Source organism: Carassius auratus, unplaced genomic scaffold (genome assembly GCF_003368295.1).
Source record: "Carassius auratus strain Wakin unplaced genomic scaffold, ASM336829v1 scaf_tig00002407, whole genome shotgun sequence".
In the NCBI taxonomy this organism is placed as follows: Eukaryota; Metazoa; Chordata; class Actinopteri; order Cypriniformes; family Cyprinidae; genus Carassius; species Carassius auratus.
The window spans coordinates 137094-150079 of record NW_020523444.1 but is presented as its reverse complement, the minus strand read 5'-3'; the positions used below and the strand labels follow the sequence as shown (position 1 = coordinate 150079).

The 12986-nt window shown below is 35.8% G+C and overlaps 1 long non-coding RNA gene across 1 annotated transcript; it reads right to left on the bottom strand.

Moving 5' to 3' along the window:
- Positions 1-801: 801 nt before the first annotated feature.
- Positions 802-2971, bottom strand: LOC113069724 (uncharacterized). Its single transcript, XR_003279811.1, has 3 exons — positions 2901-2971; positions 2656-2718; positions 802-878 (listed from the first exon to the last, which is right to left on the bottom strand). It is a non-coding gene; the product is annotated as an uncharacterized LOC113069724 (long non-coding RNA).
- Between the last annotated feature and the right edge of the window lie 10015 nt (positions 2972-12986).

Sequence of the window (12986 nt, the reverse complement as noted above, 5' to 3'; positions counted from 1 at the left end):
CCATCAAACGTAGCTAGCTTGGATTAATCAACACTGACTAGCAACATAGTAGCATAAGTTTCCCAGTGATAGACTGAAAGGGCAATATTTATTGACTTTTTTAAATGTGATACCTTTGGCTATGCTTTTGATGACCATCAAGTGTACACAGGCTTTTACAGAAAATTAACAAAATGGATACTGATGCTGCACACTATATGTAATTCTATAGGAAACAGAGGGCCCTTCATCTTAATTCTCGGCACCATCTTTGTGCATTCATATCCCCTTTTGGAGAATAGTTTTATTTCAGTTCACCGTTTCCTTTTCTCTTCAGAATGTACAGTAGAACAAAGTCTGCTTTGATGACGCAGCTTATTTTGGCCAAGACCGTTCTCATATTACAACTCAGTTTAACAGGCTAGTTCTATCCAGAGGTGCTTTTAGATTTTGCTCTGCACAAGTTTACATTATTCCTGTTAAAGGTTTCTGACCGTACACTTGTAAATAATAACATATTTCTAGATTCAGTAAAGCAATTATATATGTTTTTTTCTCTATTTGTCTACTTCTGTATTATATTGCATTATTTAATTCAGTTTTTCTTAGTGTTTAATTTCTACTGTGTGATTCCTATGTATGGCTGAACTTGTATGCTGGACGTTCTTCTGCACTAGAAGCTTCTGTCACCAAGACAAATTCCTTGTGTGTGTAAACACACTTGGCAATAAAGCTCTTTCTGATTCCTGACTGAACTACTCGATTGAAAAAACTGACATATGGAGAAAGGTAAAAGTGGATAAAAAGAAAAATACCTACCGCCTTTGCCAGACTCTTTGCCCTTCCTCTGATGTCATTGTCAGGGTTCAAGGCATCTTCAAGATCCAAGCCCCCAAAATCTATCAGCCAAAAGAAATACACACTGTGTAACAAATGAAATATGCACAGTACCAATTAGGGCAGGGCGATATGGCAAAAAGTATATCTCTGTATTTTTGGCTGAACTCCAATACATTTTCTACATTTTTTTATTTGGATTTTATATATATTTACTTTTTCTTTTTTTTTTTACATCCGGCCCAATGTTGTCCAATGGAAAAATGTTTAAAGGCAATGAAAACAAATATGGCGCAAGTAACCATCTAGGCTATGCTATATATTATGTGCAAAAAATTGACTAAAATCACATTGCATTCTAAAATTGTAACATTACAATCTAAAAACAAAAACGGTGCTATTTAATTGCATAAAATACACTTAGCTTATTTTTTGGTTTAAAATTTGTACACATAGCACATTTATTGTCCAACTACAAATATTTTAGTAAAATGTATACTGAAATCTGGTAAGTTTTAGCAGATAATTGCATGCAAAATTGATATTTTCCATGACTTTCTAACATTTACAGATGGAGAATATACATGTGAAAAGTTATGCACTGAGGAAAAAATCTAACTACTCTATATATATCGAAATAAATGTTACCATATCACTTTTTAATAAATATACTGATATATAGTGTACCAACTCGTATACCGCCCAGCCCTAGTACCATGTTTTTATTTTTTTGTTTTTTTATATGGCTAAGTGACAATGAAAACAAGTGGTTTCTGTGTAATATGAGATGTAAATGTTTGAACAAAACAAAGCTTTAAATGCTTCATATTGTCTGAAGTCAAGATTGAACACACACAATCTCACAAGACAAGATGAGAATGAAGACAACTGTAAACAATGTTATCATAACGTGCTGTGATATTGGGGTATAAGACAAGCTGGATAAGGACTCGAGCTGACATCCATCAGAAAATCTGTGCTATGACTTATTTTAACTGCCGTAATTCTGTCATCATTTACATCACTTGAGTACAAGCTAAAGCATGTTTTTTTAATTGCTGTGAACTGTATGAAAGGTATGCATTATATTAAAAACGTATCATTAGTGACTTTGCCTTCTGTTATGTCTGATTAAGATAATTCAGAGCATTATAGAAAATGATGCTAAACATTCCATGATCGCATTAGTTATTAGACTGAATCAAAAGTGAAATCTAATCACCTTTCATCCCACTTTTAGATTTGCTTTGAATACACATATCTACATGCAAACAGACATGGAGACAAACGCGATGAACGGTTCTACAGGGAAACTGACAGCACGGTACAAACCAGACTGGGCTTTCCGAGGGGGAACAGAGGTTCGGAGAAGACTAGGGGTGTTCGGGGCAACAGGTCTGGCCGAATGGTGGCGTCAAACGAATCAGTGAATGTCTCTTCTGTTAGTGGAGGTTAGTTAATATGTTAGCATTGTAAAGCATTTTACATACATTCGGGGTATTCAAACCTATGATGTAGACTGATTAGTAAGCACCAAAATACAGAATAGTATTAAGTATTTGTGATTGTGAGGTTTTTATATTCTGCAGTGCTCTAAATAGGCAACTCCCCAACCTAAACCATACACAATATTATTTGACCACAGATAACTATATATGAGCTCTAAGAGCTTTCTATTTAAGAACTAAATCCTGCTGACTCATCATAACACAAGAAACAGAAACATATGTTTTAGCACTCAAAGATGTCCAGTGGTTATTGAAGAAGATTAGTAGGGAGATTTGATTTATGCTCATCTCACGCAAAACAAGCATCTGGGTAACATTAAGTGCCTCTTACCTGTTTCTTTGGGCTTTGTTGGTTCCTTGACTGTGGGCTTAGCAGGTTTATGAATGGGTTTCACTGTTGAACAAATTAAGATCATTTTTTCCAGATTATTTTAAATAAAGTATTCAGTTCCTTTGATAGTTATTTTAAGTCATAAGGTGATAACTGATCGCATCATTTAATTTTGAAAGGCTCACTTAACATTTGCTCTGCTTATTACAGTGCTATGAATTACAACAAACAATGGTTACTCTCACCTGGTCCTCCTGCACCACCTGCTGGGTCCACTTTAGGTGGTGGTTTAGCTGAAGAATAAAAAAAAGCTTAATTCTTAATAAAACTTAATACACAAAAAATAATATCCATCTGACAATACACTGTAAAAAAAATTGTATGCAATATAACAGACTAAAACTGCTACAGTAAAAACTGGTGGTCGACCGATATATAATCGCCAAGGCCGATAGTGTTTACTTCCTTTTTAATTATATTTTTTATTCAATATTTATTTATTTGTGAAAAATACTTTGTCATCTAAAGTATGAGTATTTATTCTTTAATCCATTGACAAATTATTTCAAACTTCTTAAATATTAATAATAATTAAAAAAGTAATTATAACGGCTTTATATCAGCTATCAGCCACCCTGCTTTCCAAGATATAAGCATCAGCATAGGCTGTCAAAAAAACAATAGCGGTCAAGTTAAAACCTGTTAATTGGTTACTGGTAAGTTCCCTTACTATGACTTACTGTGAAAAACTGTAATAGATCTAACCTTGTCATTTTACAGTAAATACTGTTACATGTAGTTTGTGGCAGTGAAAAAAACTTTTATAGTTTACAGTTAACATTCTAAACGTAATATATATATATATATATATTATATAATATATATATATATATATATATATAATATATATATATATATATATATTACATTTAGAATTTACAGTAAAATACTGGCAGCTGTGGTTGCCAGAACTTCACCATAAAGAATGTGGTACTACCGTTTTAGGTTTTACAGACTTAACTTAAATTCACAATAAAATACCATATTTCATCCCATTCAAAATGTGAGCGACATCTGGGCGCCATGTGATCTGTAGTGTTAAAGCATGTATGTGCAAACAGATCCATGTGAGAGAATGTGAAGCTAATGCACCAGACACAATGGATGGCCAAATCAAAAGCACTCAAAGGGATATTTGCAGTAATCTTTCCATCCCACGCACTATTTAGCCTCGCGAGCAGAGAAAGAAGAGCACTTCACGTGCATCCCTTTAGCCCATTAGATCCTACAGCACACAGGGTAATTGGTTTACAGCTGCTGTGAAACTGTGACTCACCATATGGGCATCCTTAAACTGCCCATCCAGTTATATTGTGTCTAATTTACTTATAACACACATTCATCATGAAATGTAGATATTTTCACACTTAAATGTATGCATTTATCCAGTTTATGTTCCCTGAGAACCAAACCAATAACCTAGGCCATGCCAGTGTCATGCGCTGCCAGTTGAGCTACAGGACAATGCACATATGCGCTCGCACTAATTAGACAGACTGACACAGTTTTTATAATCCGAGGAGAAAAACAGAGCCTTGTTAGGAAGTAACCCAGTTTATCCACTCAGAAGTCACTGGAAAACATGCTACCAGTGATTTGGTGGCTATAGAAGGATTTATCAAGCCATGCCATATGGCACACTGTTTCCCGATTGGACACGGATAGATCCAGCAGCAGCACACAGCTAGTTCAAATTTGTTTCTATTAAACGAACAGTGGAATAAAAATAATTTATATAAGTCAATTATGTAACGCTCATTTTTATATGGGTCCAGATCTATTAGTTCCTTTATAAATTCAATAAAAACACAATTAAATTCCACATGCAATTCGCCTGCTGTGATGAATGTTTTCAAATAATGAATCTTTTTTTTTTTTTTTGGTGTATATTTGTTCAAAACATTCTAGACGCAAGGGTGTCAAACTCAATTCCTGGAGGGCCGGAGAGCTTAACGTTTTATTCCAACACACATACCATGTAGTTTTCAAATAACCCTGAAAGACTTGATTAGTTGGATCGGGTTTGTTTAATTAGGGTTCAATCTAAAGTTCAGAATCAAGGAATCAAGTCTGACACCCGTTCTAGATGATGTAATTAACTAAAATATTCATAAAGCAAAAAACTAATTAAAATCTGTTTTGGGAAATTTTGGGGAAAATAATAATTAAAATGTTATTACATTTTATTAAATTATTAAATGTGTGTGTATTTGCGGGCATATAAAATATTCCAGCACTTTTTATTGATAATTACAATCAATTTTTGCCAAGTATGTCAGTATGATCCCAAACATTTAATTTAAAAACCTGGCGTTTTAAACTAGACTTCTAGCAAGGATTTCTCCTTTCCCTTCTGTTTTCCTTATTTGTCAGTGATTCATAAAATTATTATATGATAAAACGAATGGTAATGAGAGAAGCAGGCAGCGTAGGGCTACTTTAACAGGGTAGACTACTAGCCTAAAACAATGCCAAATGTATAGGCTACTTATTATACTTTCAGGATAATCGGAATGTTATTTTATCAGGGTCGGTTCATTGACATTTTCTGCAATAACCTGTAATGTGTTTTTAAAAACCAGTTACTTGATGTGATAAATACAAACGTCCAGCTCCATCTCGACCGAACAAGAAAGATAAACAAGAAACAAAACGCCTCATCTCTGTTCGTTCAGCCGTTATTTTACATTTCACGCCATTTCTACTATTGTAGTGATTGTAGCACCTGCCATTACGGCGCAACCGCAACATCATTGAGCATCCAATAAAGGACAAATAACTTACCCTTAACGCGGAGAGGTCTATTTCATTCAGAGTCCGAACCGGAGAATCGCTCGCCATATTTAAGACGAAAGCAAACCGTGATTACACGGAGAAACAAAGAAGTGTTGTTAAATAGATCTCAGACAGCCGTCCGCTGATCTTCTGCAGCAGCGCGTTCAAATCTCGTCTCGCTGAACGCTCGTGCTTATTGTAGGCTACTATCCGTATTTAAGCTGTGGATTCCACCGATGCTTTTGCTAGAACTCAGCTAGATGTCACCCCATCAAACAGACACATCGTGCTTACTGGGGACAGCATGTTTTCCAATAGGAGCTACACATGTTTTGGTCTCTTAACACTGTTCGCTGAAATCTCAATGCTGCTTTTCTTGAGAGTAGCATCAATAAGATCTGTGGGAGTGGCTACATGACGGGGCGGGGCCGGCGTCAATAGTGCCGCCCACTTATTTGGTTCCACTGTAGTTCATGCTGTTAGAAAAAAACGGCAAATTCTTTTACAAGCTACACCTTCACCTTCACTATTCCCTTTCCTCATTCTTAACTTTATGGTTCACTTTTATGATTCCCAGGGAATACACTTTTATAGCTATTAATTCTGTTTTAGACTGCCCAACTGGAGGGAGCTATCTGACGTGGTTCATAGGAACCCATAAAAGGATTTTAAAAACACTTGCACATCTCCTTGGCTGTGCGCCAAATATAATTGACATTCCTTTAGGTACACATCTGCATCAATGGCAGATTACAGTTTCCCTGACGTGCAAATATGGAATGTATGAGATATAATCAGCAGTCTTAACAATAAAGAGGAAAAAAGAAAAAAAAAACCTATGCATTTCATGCTTCCAAAGAACTGTGATGTTATACAACTCTGTTTTCCAGCAAAAAAAAAAAAAAAAAAAGCAGATTTAGTTTTTTTATGTTTTAGAAGTGTAACAATAAACAAATGTTATATGAGTTTTAAATGAAATATCCATAAATAAATAAATAAATGTTAGATAGATAGATAGATAGATAGATAGATAGATAGATAGATAGATAGATAGATAGATAGATAGATAGATAGATAGATAGATAGATAGATAGATAGATAGATAGATAGATGTGTGTGTGTGTGTGTGTGTGTGTGCAAGTAATATTAGAAATTACACTCCTAATTTTTCTAATTTTAATCTGTTTTTGTTTCTATTTAAAGGAATGCACTATCATCTCATCCTATTCATCTTCATCCAAGCTACTGCAGTCTACCATGTAATTCAGGTTAACATTTACACTTCCTTGGAAACATTACTTAAATATATGTATTATCCACTTCTTAGGAACTCAGTTTCCTTTCATTTCCCACTTCCTTCAACTTCCACTTCAACTTCATACATTTTCTTTTTTGCATTTGCTTTCCTTTTTGTGTTGCAGTAGGGTAACACACCTATCAAGAGACAAGTCACATTCATTCCCGGCTGAAGTTAGAGGAGAGGGTCTGTCACGCAGATAAATCATGTCAAAACATATTTCTCAAATGATGAAGAACAAAATGTGTTTAGACTTGCATGTTGATTGTAAGAGTGCCTAAACACCGCTGATATATTGTAAAAAGGCATTCTCATTTATTAAAGGGATACTCCACCCCAAAATGAAAAGTTTGTCATTATTCACTTACCCATGTCGTTCCAAACCCGTAAAAGCTTTGTTCGTCTTCAGAACACAATTTAAGATAATTTGGATGAAAACCGGGAGGCTTGTGACTGCCCCATATACTGCCAAGTAAGTTACACTGTCAAGGTCCAGAAAAGTATGAAAAGCATTGTCAGAATAGTCCATAGTTATGAAGCGACAAGAATAATTTTTTGTACGCGAATGAAACAAAATCAGTCAAGTGCATTAAACTGCACTTAAATATATTTTTATTAAATTTTATATTATTTTTCTTGGTACAAAAAAACTTAGAATCCTTATATGAAAAGAAAGAGAAAGAGAGAGAGAGTATTTAACCGTTATCATGTGATATTTATTTGGTTTACTATGGGACACACACTGATCTATAATAGAGAGTGGGGGCACATCATTTATATTAATATGCTGTCATGCACAAGCATCAAATAAAATGATCATGAAAGTATTTTATTTTTATTTAAATCCTGTATCCATGTGATGCTTGGTGTGATTATATTCGGCCAGAGAGGACAGCAATTGCAATGCATCGTCATTTGGACCACTGTGGTGCTGTGGTTAATACACAGTTGCATGATGTGTGGGTTTTAAGTCTGATTTTCTATTCAGTTTAATGTATTTTATTGGCATAGTTTGTGTCTACATTAAAGCATGTCACAAAATGTGGTGCCCCAGAAGTACTTCTTCAGTAAAAACTTTCCTTCCTTCATAGCTGAATCAGCAGACTGCTATCATTCAAAGGCTGTCATTGAACAAAAAGAAATCAGGAGTCTGATATAGAGGAATTGAGTGTGAAAAGAAAGAGTATTTGGTCAGTCTGCGGACAACAATTTCAGCTCAACGGGATGGGCTGAAAAAGCTTTTTACAACCAAATGTGCATAATCCCTCAGCCTTCAATAATATAACCAACATACAATGAGTACTCTGAAGAGACAAAAGAAGGATTTGTGCTGGTCCGTGAAGAAAGAGTTTCCATGTAAGTGTGGCGTGACATATTTGCATGCTTCATGAACATTCAATTCAAAGCTGTATTCAGTGCAGTGTTACCAAGCCCACTTATTATATACATTAAGGGACTTTTTCTTTTTCCCAAGAAATTCATGAATTGTTGCTTTTGAAATTATTTCCATGATGCATTCATACATTCAGGCTTGCCATTGCTTTAGCACAACAAAATATGACTAATAGATATCAATTGTCACACATCCTCACCTGTTCAAGTGACTCAACATGCAAAAATATGACTCAACATACAAAAATATCATTTTATAAGACTAAATGTATTTTTAATCTCCGTTTTATTTATCTTATTTAGGTTATGAAAGGGAATATTCTTGATGGTTAAGCTGTGAGGTACCACATTCTACCCCTTGGCTGTTACTGTGATCTATGAAATAGCATTGTATTTTTACAGTGAATTCTTACACACTGCACAGCAAAGACATTACAAACTGTAATATATCAATTGTTAAGTAATTAAATAATTTTTAAGCAACTTTCCTAAATATGCTACCATAGATTTATCTTATTAAGCAAGCCTACTTATTTCCGACCCGGTCATGACATTTGGCAGCAATAATTCAAGGGCAACTCTATCTTCCACTAAAATTTGTCCCTGTAAATAATGCACTATTCAAAACCCCAATCACTTTCCTTGACAGAGCTGAATGATGAAATAACAAAAGAGCAGAGACAGATTTGCCACCATTTGTTTTCTTTTGCTATGCACATTGTGAGGTGCTTGTGTCAAGGCATTACAACCATTAGAGGTGAACTTGTTTTCTCACCCAAATTTCTAGCTGCAGTGGCACACTGCAGTCAGCTTGTGTATTCAGCAGTGTCAGTATGCCGCACTTAGCTCTTGGCAGTGGGCCCTCAGGGACACATCTATAGATGATATTTACTTTAGGCAGCATGTGCCGCCCCTAGAATCTCCAACAGTCTATTTTTGCCCTTTTAGACTGTCCACTAATGACAGAAAAAATGCAGCTGATTTAGGCTCAACTCTAAGGATCAGTTCCTGTCCATAAAGAGCCTGTTTAGATTAAATACATGGGTAAAGAAAGCTGCTATATTAGCAGTTCTGTGGAGAAAGTGTATTGCTGCTTTGGGATAATGGCAGTACTCAAAGCAAAGCCCAGATTATTTGCAATAAACTGCTTATATGGCATGTTTGTTTTTGCACTGCAGTATAACAGATGGCACTGTTAGTGATTTGATCAGTGGTATTCAAAATGCTACTGGGAAGAGTAGGTAAATGACTTAGTTTCTAATATTATCATGATACATTAATTCTGCTTTTTGTCTTTTTAGCTCGATTGCCCCTTTTCTTTTTATTCTGAAAATTTACATTTTTATGTTCTAGGTCGAAAAGAAACCAAAGGCTTTAGAAGAACATTGGTGAGTATATCATGACAAAATGTACATTTTGAGTGAACTATTCCTTTAACAAACCAAGCCAAGATTAAATAGAAGAGGGTTTATTTTAAGAATAATTTTAAATCTAAGTAAAAAATCATGCAAAAAAATAAAATAAAAAATCTATAGGAATAGAAGAAGTGTCTGGGACAGTTTCATAATAAACCAACATAAGACAGTCATTCAAATAAGCTTGACTATTTTAAGCAATTTTAACTAATGTCACTGTAATTATAGGTTATATTTTTGCTTTTTGTTTAACACCCATAATTGTGTTTCAACTTATTAAGGTCAGAGAGACACATTTCATGGTACAGTACATCCACGTACATGCAGATAATCATGAATGACATGTATCATCAAATTCAGAAATACTTCCTGTTTAATGGCTTTTAATATTTGTCATCAAGTCAGGTGGTAATCTACCTGTGGATTAGCTGGTAGTATGTTACTTCCTTGTAAAAACAAGTTGCGAAAAGAAACATTCTGCCCCCTGGCCATTACCGTGAACTGAGATACAGCATAGTAATGTTACAGTAAATTACCACACATCACAGAAGAGAGACATTGCAAAATGTGTAAAGTTAAATTGAGAAACCAACAAATAAAGAATGATTTCTAGTTTTTGATTTGCAGATTCAAGTTGTAACTCTGGCTTGAGTTTGTGGGACTTAAAATTTTGTCGTTTGTCTCATCTGAAGATAATGAGCTTTTAATTTCAGAAAATATGAGAGAAAACCATGGATGATTACTCATTTAGCTGATTGGGAAGATTAACTAAAAGCATCCTTGGCCTGTTTCACCCAATTGAAATAAAATTGGCCCCTTTGGTTTCTTACATAAAAATGAATGGAAAACAGGAAAAGCTGAAATATAAACAGACATATTAATGTGCATATGCCTGCACTCGGTGGAGCACATGATCAGAGGATGAATTATCATATGAACTTCTAGAGCAATATAGTTCTCCTCAGTCAGAGGCATCCTACTGAAACTAGGTGTGTCAATATAAAAAATGAATTAGCCATGATTAATTGATGATTCTAAAAGTTTCAAGAATTATATGTTCTTCAGCAGTTTTTGAAGGATGAAAAAGAAATACGATTTCAGTTTATTTATATATTTATTTTAGTATTTCAATTTGTGCTAGGTTTAGTTAGATTATTTTAATGCATCAATGATAATTAATTATCTTAAGTACTTTTAAGTTATCCTGAGGACCAATTTTTTTTTTTTAAGTAATCCCTTTTCACTAAAAATATATTCAGGAACATTTTCACATATTTTGTGTACAATAGATTTGGATGCGATCCTCAGAACTAATTGGATGAGCTGCTTTTTACTGATATACATTTTGTGGACCTTTTCTCGAGTGTAAATCAGTTTCGTGATGTGCCTTGCTCAAACGTTGGGTTTGCATCCAGCAAGCACTTTGAGTGTAGATGAACAGTGACTAAATTTTCCATAGGAGGCATACAGAAAAGGCTCCCCTTTGTTTGCACATGTCTTGCAGATCAACACTAAATCTGCCCTGTGGCAGAAGCCCTGCCCACCTCCTCCGTGGAACCTTCCACAGTGAGGAGTTGAGCCGGTTGAGCAGGGGGGAGGAAAGGGGAATCCTCAAAATCTTCCTGTTATTCAAAGAGAAGGAAGTTCAATTGTCCCTCTTCCTCAAAATCAACATATCCTCCTCTTCCTCATCCCTGCTGAGCACGTTGGGCAGTGGGGCCAGGAGCAGGAGCGGGGTTAACCGATATGAGGGATCCTGGCCTGATAGACTAGCTTGACATGTTTGGCTTAGACAAAGTCTCTTTATGATGAAACATTTGCAATGCTCTCAGTTCAGAAAGGAACCACTTTGGCAAGTTTACTTGAGTTTATTGAACACAATTTATATTTGGCGCAATGGTTCCATATGGGGGTTCTTGCTTCTAGAATAATTGAACATACAAGAGCTTTAACATTAACCCCCTGGAACCATGAATTTAGAAATACATAACAATTAAGACTTTTAATAAGTCTTTATACAGTGATAATCATGTGTATGTGGCAGTGCAGTGGTACGTCTATCCTGTAGCCTGGTTATGAAGATGGGTGTCTCTCAGCAGTGAGGTCCATACCAGCTAAGATTTTGGAAGCCTTAGTGATCTGAAACAAAGACGGCAGCCAGAAGGTGCACAGTAATGTGCTCATGCTTATAATGGGGAGGGGGGGAGGGTTGCGAGCCGTTGAGCATACTTACCAAGCAGTGGTGCCAGGTATATATGTCCCACGTCTAATAGGAGAGTGGTAGTGATTGGAGCGATTTGACAGCTGATTGCATCAGCTGTTTACAGCCTTACCTCCGTGGCCTGACTGAACTAACGCTGCGCTCGATTTGCTGAGACTTTCAATTGTCATTTGGGCATGTTTTAACCCAAGACATGCAGAGTAGACCTGGTGTGTGTCTTTGCATGAGATCTTACAATGCTATCTCATTTGATATTTGTACGTTTTTTACGAGGTAGCTAATTCGTACGAATTCGTACGACCTCAATTGTACGATATGTCTAAACCCCAGTGACGGGTAGGTTTAAATTAAATTTAAATTAAATTAAATGTATGCATTTAGCAGACACTTTTATCCAAAGCAGCTCACAGTGCATTCAGGCTAACAGTTTTTACCTAACCTGGGAATTAAACCCACATCCTTATGCTCCTAACGCAATGCTGTGCCACAGGAACACTTTTACACAGGTTTAGGGGTGAGGTTAGGTGTAGGTCATTCATATTTCATATTATGCAACTCGCATAATGCGTAAGATTTAGCACAAATCATATGAATTTGTGCGAATGAAGTGGTACAAATTCCTACGAATTAGCCACCTCGTAAAATATGTATGAATTGCTGTGAGATCAGGCTGGATCTTATTCCTGCAGGAGCAGCGCTGTTAGGAGTCACCCTCACTCGCCAAGGTAGTCTGCTTTGTTACAGCCATTCTGAGTAATCCTACAATAAGCTGGGGAGCTGATTGTAGGAGTCAGGCAAAAGCGGTGTGATTGCCAACAATTCAACTAATAGAATTCTGGTGTGAAGTGAGAAGAGGGTTTTGAATGTTGTAATGATATTTCATTGCTCATTTTATACCAAGAGAAAGAAGCCACTCCCAGACACAACGTCATGTCTGCCAGCCAACTGTGGCTGGCGTAGTGTAACTAGGCTTCTGGGGAATACGTGGAAGGGGTTTATACTGAGACACCAAAAATAATGCTTGAAAGAGAACATCAAGTTGCTTCATTTAAAATGTTTCAGAGGTTTTTTGTTTTTGTTTTGTTTTTTCTAAAAGCAACATCATAGTCACAGTCATGCTGTTGGTCTGAATATCAGTACTCTTGATTGTATGATTTTGCTTAATTAGCAA